This window comes from Oncorhynchus keta, chromosome 35 (assembly GCF_023373465.1).
Source record: "Oncorhynchus keta strain PuntledgeMale-10-30-2019 chromosome 35, Oket_V2, whole genome shotgun sequence".
Classification (NCBI taxonomy): domain Eukaryota; kingdom Metazoa; phylum Chordata; class Actinopteri; order Salmoniformes; family Salmonidae; genus Oncorhynchus; species Oncorhynchus keta.
Genome location: NC_068455.1, coordinates 7,671,844 through 7,680,426, shown reverse-complemented (window position 1 = coordinate 7,680,426; position 8,583 = coordinate 7,671,844).

Sequence of the window (8,583 nt, the reverse complement as noted above, 5' to 3'; positions counted from 1 at the left end):
GGTCTAGTTCTGCCTGTGCACTGGGTCTAGTCCTGCCTGTCCACTGGGTCTAGTTCTGCCTGTCCAATGGGTCTAGTTCTGCCTGTCCACTGGGTCTGGTCCTGCCTGTCCACTGGGTCTAGTTCTGCCTGTCCACTGGGTCTAGTCCTGCCTGTCCACTGGGTCTAGTCCTGCCTGTCCACTGGGTCTAGTCCTGCCTGCCTGTCCACTGGGTTTAGTCCTGCCTGTCCACTGGGTCTAGTCCTGCCTGTCCACTGGGTCTAGTCCTGCCTGTCCACAGGGTCTAGTCCTGCCTGTCCACAGGGTCTAGTCCTGCCAGTCCACTGGGTCCAGTCCTGCCTGTCCACTGGGTCTAGTCCTGCCTGCCTGTCCACTGGGTCTAGTCCTGCCTGTCCACTGGGTCGAGTACAGCCTGCCTGTCCACTGGGTCTAGTCCTGCCTGTCCACTGGGTCTAGTCCTGCCTGTCCACTGGGTCTAGTTCTGCCTGTCCACTGGGTCTAGTCCTGCCTGTCCACTGGGTCTAGTCCTGCCTGTCCACTGGGTCTAGTCCTGCCTGTCCACTGGGTCTAGTCCTGCCTGTCCACTGGGTCTAGTCCTGTCTGTCCACTGAGTCTCGTCCTGCCTGTCCACTGGGTCTAGTCCTGCCTGTCCACTGGGTCTAGTCCTGCCTGTCCACTGGGTCTAGTCCTGCCTGTCCACTGGGTCTAGTCCTGCCTGCCTGTCCACTGGGTCTAGTCCTGCCTGTCCACTGGGTCTAGTCCTGCCTGCCTGTCCACTGGGTCTAGTCCTGCCTGCCTGTCCACTGGGTCTAGTCCTGCCTGTCCACTGGGTCTAGTCCTGCCTGCCTGTCCACTGGGTCTAGTCCTGCCTGTCCACTGGGTCTAGTCCTGCCTGTCCACTGGGTCTAGTCCTGCCTGTCCACTGGGTCTAGTCCTGCCTGTCCACTGGGTCTAGTCCTGCCTGTCCACTGGGTCTAGTCCTGCCTGCATGTCCACTGGGTCTAGTCCTGCCTGTCCACTGGGTCTAGTCCTGCCTGTCCACTGGGTCTAGTCCTGCCTGCATGTCCACTGGGTCTAGTCCTGCCTGTCCACTGGGTTTGGTCCTGCCTGCCTGTCCACTGGGTCTAGTCCTGCCTGTCCACTGGGTCTAGTCCTGCCTGTCCACTGGGTCTAGTCCTGCCTGTCTACTGGGTCTAGTCCTGCCTGCCTGTCCACTGGGTCTAGTCCTGCCTGCCTGTCCACTGGGTCTAGTCCTGCCTGTCCACTGGGTCTGGTCCTGCCTGCCTGTCCACTGGGTCTAGTCCTGCCTGTCCACTGGGTCTAGTCCTGCTTGTCCACTGGGTCTAGTACTGCCTGTCCACTGCGTCTAGTCCTGCCTGCCTGTCCACTGGGTCTAGTCCTGCCTGTCCACTCGGTTTGGTCCTGCCTGCCTGTCCACTGGGTCTAGTCCTGCCTGTCCACTGGGTCTAGTCCTGCCTGTCCACTGGGTCCAGTCCTGCCTGTCCACTGGGTCTAGTCCTGCCTGCCTGTCCACTGGGTCTAGTCCTGCCTGTCCACTGGGTCGAGTCCTGCCTGCCTGTCCACTGGGTCTAGTCCTGCCTGTCCACTGGGTCTAGTTCTGCCTGTCCACTGGGTCTAGTTCTGCCTGTGCACTGGGTCTAGTCCTGCCTGTCCACTGGGTCTAGTTCTGCCTGTCCACTGGGTCTAGTTCTGCCTGTCCAATGGGTCTAGTTCTGCCTGTCCACTGGGTCTAGTCCTGCCTGTCCACTGGGTCTAGTTCTGCCTGTCCACTGGGTCTAGTCCTGCCTGTCCACTGGGTCTAGTCCTGCCTGCCTGTCCACTGGGTTTAGTCCTGCCTGTCCACTGGGTCTAGTCCTGCCTGTCCACTGGGTCTAGTCCTGCCTGTCCACGGGGTCTAGTCCTGCCTGTCCACAGGGTCTAGTCCTGCCTGTCCACTGGGTCCAGTCCTGCCTGTCCACTGGGTCTAGTCCTGCCTGCCTGTCCACTGGGTCTAGTCCTGCCTGTCCACTGGGTCTAGTTCTGCCTGTCCACTGGGTCTAGTTCTGCCTGTCCACTGGGTCTAGTCCTGCCTGTCCACTGGGTCTAGTCCTGCCTGTCCACTGGGTCTAGTCCTGCCTGCCTGTCCACTGGGTTTAGTCCTGCCTGTCCACTGGGTCTAGTCCTGCCTGTCCACTGGGTCTAGTCCTGCCTGTCCACGGGGTCTAGTCCTGCCTGTCCACAGGGTCTAGTCCTGCCTGCCTGTCCACAGGGTCTAGTCCTGCCTGCCTGTCCACTGGGTCTAGTCCTGCCTGTCCACTGGGTCTAGTCCTGCCTGTCCACTGGGTCTAGTCCTGCGTGTCCAGTATAGTCCTGCGTGTCCAGTATGGTCCTGTGTGTCCAGTATGGTCCTGCGTGTCCAATATAGTCCTGTGTGTCCAGATTAGTCCTGCGTGTACAGTATAGTCCTGCGTGTCCAGTATGGTCCTGTGTGTCCAGATTAGTCCTGCGTGTCCAGTATGGTCCTGTGTGTCCAGTATAGTCCTGCGTGTCTCCTTTATGGTCCTGTGTGTCCAGTATGGTCCTGCGTGTCCAGTATGGTCCTGTGTGTCCAGTATGGTCCTGCGTGTCCAGTATGGTCCTGTGTGTCCAGTATGGTCCTGCGTGTCCAATATAGTCCTGTGTGTCCAGATTAGTCCTGCGTGTACAGTATAGTCCTGCGTGTCCAGTATGGTCCTGCGTGTCCAGTATGGTCCTGCGTGTCCAGTATGGTCCTGCGTGTCCAGTATAGTCCTGCGTGTCCAGTATGGTCCTGCGTGTCCAGTATAGTCCTGCGTGTCCAGTATGGTCCTGCGTGTCCAGTATGGTCCTGCGTGTCCAGTATGGTCCTGCGTGTCCAGTATGGTCCTGCGTGTCCAGTATGGTCCTGCGTGTCCAGTATGGTCCTGCATGTCCAGTATGGTCCTGCGTGTCCAGTATAGTCCTGCGTGTCCAGTATGGTCCTGCATGTCCAGTATGGTCCTGCGTGTCCAGTATAGTCCTGCGTGTCCAGTATGGTCCTGCGTGCCCAGTATGGTCCTACGTGTCCAGTATAGTCCTGCGTGTCCAGTATGGTCCTGCGTGTCCAGTATGGTCCTGCATGTCCAGTATGGTCCTGCGTGTCCAGTATGGTCCTGCATGTCCAGTATGGTCCTGCATGTCCAGTATGGTCCTGCGTGTCCAGTATAGTCCTGCGTGTCCAGTATGGTCCTGCGTGCCCAGTATGGTCCTACGTGTCCAGTATAGTCCTGCGTGTCCAGTATGGTCCTGCGTGTCCAGTATGGTCCTGCATGTCCAGTATGGTCCTGCGTGTCCAGTATAGTCCTGCGTGTCCAGTATTGTCCTGCGTGTCCAGTATGGTCCTGCGTGTCCAGTATGGTCCTGCGTGTCCAGTATAGTCCTGCGTGTCCAGTATGGTCCTGCGTGTCCAGTATAGTCCTGCGTGTCCAGTATGGTCCTGCGTGTCCAGTATGGTCCTGCATGTCCAGTATGGTCCTGCGTGTCCAGTATAGTCCTGCGTGTCCAGTATTGTCCTGCGTGTCCAGTATAGTCCTGCGTGTCCAGTATGGTCCTGCATGTCCAGTATGGTCCTGCGTGTCCAGTATAGTCCTGCGTGTCCAGTATGGTCCTGCGTGCCCAGTATGGTCCTGCTTGTCCAGTATGGTCCTGCGTGTCCAGTATGGTCCTGCGTGTCCGGTATGGTCCTGCGTGTCCAGTATGGTCCTGCGTGTCTCCAGTATAGTCCTGCGTGTCCAGTATGGTCCTGCGTGTCTCCAGTATAGTCCTGCGTGTCCAGTATAGTCCTGCGTGTCCAGTATAGTCCTGCGCGTCTCCAGTATAGTCCTGCGTGTCCAGTATGGTCCTGCATGTCCAGTATAGCCCCACACCTTCAGTCCTTCAGCTATCTTTGCCTATAGCTCTGCTAAAATCTATTCTCAGTGATTTTTTTTAAAGGCCCATTCAGTCAGCAATTAGTGTGATTGAGAGACAACGAGACACGTTAGAAGGTGAGAGAGACAGAGAGACGTTAGACGGTGAGAGAGACAACGAGATACGTTAGAAGGTGAGAGAGACAGAGAGACGTTAGACGGTGAGAGAGACAGAGAGACACGTTAGAAGGTGAGAGAGACAGAGAGACGTTAGACGGTGAGAGAGACAACGAGACACGTTAGAAGGTGAGAGAGACAGAGAGACGTTAGACGGTGAGAGAGACAGAGAGACACATATTAGGAGGTGAGAGAGACAACGAGACACGTTAGAAGGTGAGAGAGACAGAGAGACACGTTAGAAGGTGAGAGACAGAGAGACACGTTAGAAGGTGAGAGACAGAGAGACACGTTAGAAGGTGAGAGACAGAGAGACACGTTTGAAGGTGAGAGAGACAGAGAGACACGTTAGAAGGTGAGAGAGACAGAGAGACACGTTAGAAGGTGAGAGAGACGGAGAGACAGAGAGACACGTTTCAAGGTGAGAGAGACAGAGAGACAGAGAGACACTTTTGAAGGTGAGAGAGACAGAGGGACAGAGAGACACGTTAGAAGGTGAGAGAGACAGAGAGACACGTTAGAAGGTGAGAGAGACAGAGAGACAGAGAGACAGAGAGACAGAGAGACACGTTAGAAGGTGAGAGAGACAGAGAGACACGTTAGAAGGTGAGAGAGACAGAGAGACAGAGAGACAGAGAGACAGAGAGACACGTTTGAAGGTGAGAGAGACAGAGAGACAGAGAGACAGAGAGACAGAGAGACACATTAGAAGGTGAGAGAGACAGAGAGACAGAGAGACAGAGAGACACGTTAGAAGGTGAGAGAGACAGAGAGACAGAGAGACAGAGAGACAACGAGACACGTTAGAAGGTGAGAGAGACAGAGAGACAGAGAGACAGAGAGACAGGGAGACAGAGAGACAGAGAGACAACGAGACACGTTAGAAGGTGAGAGAGACAGAGAGACAGAGAGACAGAGAGACACGTTAGAAGGTGAGAGAGACAGAGGGACAGAGAGACAGAGGGACACGTTAGAAGGTGAGAGAGACAGAGAGACAGAGAGACAGAGAGACAGAGAGACAACGAGACACGTTAGAAGGTGAGAGAGACAGAGAGACAGAGAGACAACGAGACACATTAGAAGGTGAGAGAGAGAGAGACAGAGAGACAGAGAGACAGAAAGACAGAGAGACAGAGAGACAACGAGACACGTTAGAAGGTGAGAGAGACAGAGAGACAGAGAGACAGAGAGACAACGAGACACGTTAGAAGGTGAGAGAGACAGAGAGACAGAGAGACAACGAGACACGTTAGAAGGTGAGAGAGAGAGAGACAGAGAGACAGAGAGACAGAGAGACAGAGAGACAGAGAGACAACGAGACACGTTAGAAGGTGAGAGAGACAGAAGAGACAGAGGGACACGTTAGAAGGTGAGAGAGACAGAGAGACAGAGAGACAGAGAGACAGAGAGACAACGAGACACGTTAGAAGGTGAGAGAGACAGAGGGACACGTTATAAGGTGAGAGAGACAGAGAGACAGAGAGACAGAGAGACAGAGAGACACGTTAGAAGGTGAGAGAGACAGAGAGACACACGTTAGCAGGTGAGAGAGACAGAGAGACACGTTAGGAGGTGAGAGAGACAGAGAGACACACGTTAGAAGGTGAGAGAGAGACAGAGGGACACGTTAGAAGGTGAGAGAGACAGAGAGACAGAGAGACAGAGAGACACGTTAGAAGGTGAGAGAGACAGAGAGACAGAGAGACACGTTTGAAGGTGAGAGAGACAGAGAGACAGAGAGACACGTTTGAAGGTGAGAGAGACAGAGAGACACGTTAGAAGGTGAGAGAGACAGAGAGACAGAGAGACAGAGAGACAGAGGGACAGAGAGACACGTTAGAAGGTGAGAGACAGAGAGACAGAGAGACAGAGAGACAGAGAGACACGTTAGAAGGTGAGAGAGACAGAGAGACATGTTAGAAGGTGAGAGAGACAGAGAGACAGAGAGACAGAGAGACACGTTAGAAGGTGAGAGAGACAGAGAGACACGTTAGAAGGTGAGAGAGACAGAGAGACAGAGAGACAGAGAGACAGAGAGACAGAGAGACACATTTGAAGGTGAGAGAGACAGAGAGACAGAGAGACAGAGAGACACGTTAGAAGGTGAGAGAGACAGAGAGACAGAGAGACAGAAAGACAGAGAGACAGAGAGACAGAGAGACACGTTAGAAGGTGAGAGAGACAGAGAGACAGAGAGACAGAGAGACAACGAGACACGTTAGAAGGTGAGAGAGACAGAGAGACAGAGAGACAGAAAGACAGAGAGACAGAGAGACAGAGAGACAACGAGACAACGAGACACGTTAGAAGGTGAGAGAGACAGAGGGACACGTTAGAAGGTGAGAGAGACAGAGAGACAGAGAGACAGAGAGACACGTTAGAAGGTGAGAGAGACAGAGGGACAGAGAGACAGAGGGACACGTTAGAAGGTGAGAGAGACAGAGAGACAGAGAGACAGAGAGACAGAGAGACAGAGAGACAGAGAGACAACGAGACACGTTAGAAGGTGAGAGAGACAGAGAGACAGAGAGACAACGAGACACGTTAGAAGGTGAGAGAGAGAGAGAGACAGAGAGACAGAGAGACAGAGAGACAGAGAGACAGAGAGACAACGAGACACGTTAGAAGGTGAGAGAGACAGAGAGACAGAGAGACAGAGGGACACGTTAGAAGGTGAGAGAGACAGAGAGACAGAGAGACAGAGAGACAGAGAGACAACGAGACACGTTAGAAGGTGAGAGAGACAGAGGGACACGTTAGAAGGTGAGAGAGACAGAGAGACAGAGAGACAGAGAGACAGAGAGACAGAGAGACACGTTAGAAGGTGATAGAGACAGAGAGACACACGTTAGAAGGTGAGAGAGACAGAGAGACACGTTAGGAGGTGAGAGAGACAGAGAGACACACGTTAGAAGGTGAGAGAGACAGAGGGACACATTAGAAGGTGAGAGAGACAGAGAGACAGAGAGACAGAGAGACACGTTAGAAGGTGAGAGAGACAGAGAGACACACGTTAGAAGGTGAGAGAGACAGAGAGACAGAGAGACACGTTAGAAGGTGAGAGAGACAGAGAGACACGTTAGAAGGTGAGAGAGACAGAGAGACGTTAGAAGATGAGAGAGACAGAGAGACACACATTAGGAGGTGAGAGACACACAGAGAGACACTTTAGAAGATGAGAGAGACAGAGAGACACGTTCGAGATGGTCAGTAATCTGTTTGTTGACTTGGCTTTCGAAGACCTTAGATAGACAGGGCAGGATGGATATAGGTCTGTAACTCTTTGGGTCCAGGGTGTCTCCCCCTTTGAAGAGGGGGATGACTGCGGCAGCTTTCCAATCCTTGGGGATCTCAGATGATATGAAAGAGAGGTTAAACAGGCTAGTAATAGGGGTTGCGACAATGGCGGCGGACAGTTTCAGAAATAGAGGGTCCAGATTGTCAAGCCCAGCTGATTTGTATGGGTCCAAGTTTTGCAGCTCTTTCAGAACATCTGCTATCTGGATTTGGGTAAAGGAGAAGCTGGAGAGGCTTGGGTGAGGAGCTGCGGGGGGGCGGAGCTGTTGGCCGAGGTTTGAGTAGCCAGGAGGAAGGTATGGCCAGCCGTTGAGAAATGCTTGTTGAAGTTTTCGATTATCGTGTATTTATCGGTGGTGACCATGTTTCCTAGCCTCAGTGCAGTGGGTGGCTGGGAGGAAGTGCTCTTATTCTCCATGGACTTTACAGTGTCCCAGAACTTTTTTGAGTTAATACTACAGGATGCACATTTCTGCTTGAAAAAGCTAACCTTTGCTTTCCTGACTGACTGCGTGTATTGGTTCCTGACTTCCCTGAACAGTTGCATATTGCGGGGACTATTCGATGCTATTGCAGTCCCAGAACTTTTTGGAGTTCGTGCTACAGGATGCAAATTTCTGTTTGAAAAAGGTATTCATAGCTTTCCTAACTGCCTGTGTATATTGGTTCCTAACTTCCCTGAAAAGTTGCATATCACGGGGGCTATTCGATGCTAATGCAGTACGCCACAGGATGTTTTTGTGCTGGTCAAGAGCAGTCAGGTCTGGAGTGAACCAAGGACTATATCTGTTCCTTCCATTTTTTGAATGGTGCATGCTTATTTCAGATGGTGAGGAAGGCACTTTTAAAGAATAGCCAGGCATCATCTACTGACGGGGTGAGGTCAATATCCTTCCAGGATACCCGGGCCAGGTCGATTAGAAAGGCCTGCTCGCTGAATTGTTTTAGGGAGCGTTTTACAGTGATGAGGGGTGGTCGTTTGACCGTGGGCCCATTACGGACACAGGCAATGAGGCAGTGATCGCTAAGATCTTGGTTGAAAACACGAGAGGAGTATTTGGAGGGCAAGTTGGTTAGGATTATATCTATGAGGGTGCCCGTGTTTACGGATTTGGGGTTGTACCTGGTAGGTTCATTGATAATTTGTGTGAGATTGAGGGCATCAAGCTTAGATTGTAGGATTGCTGGGGTGTTAAGAATGTCC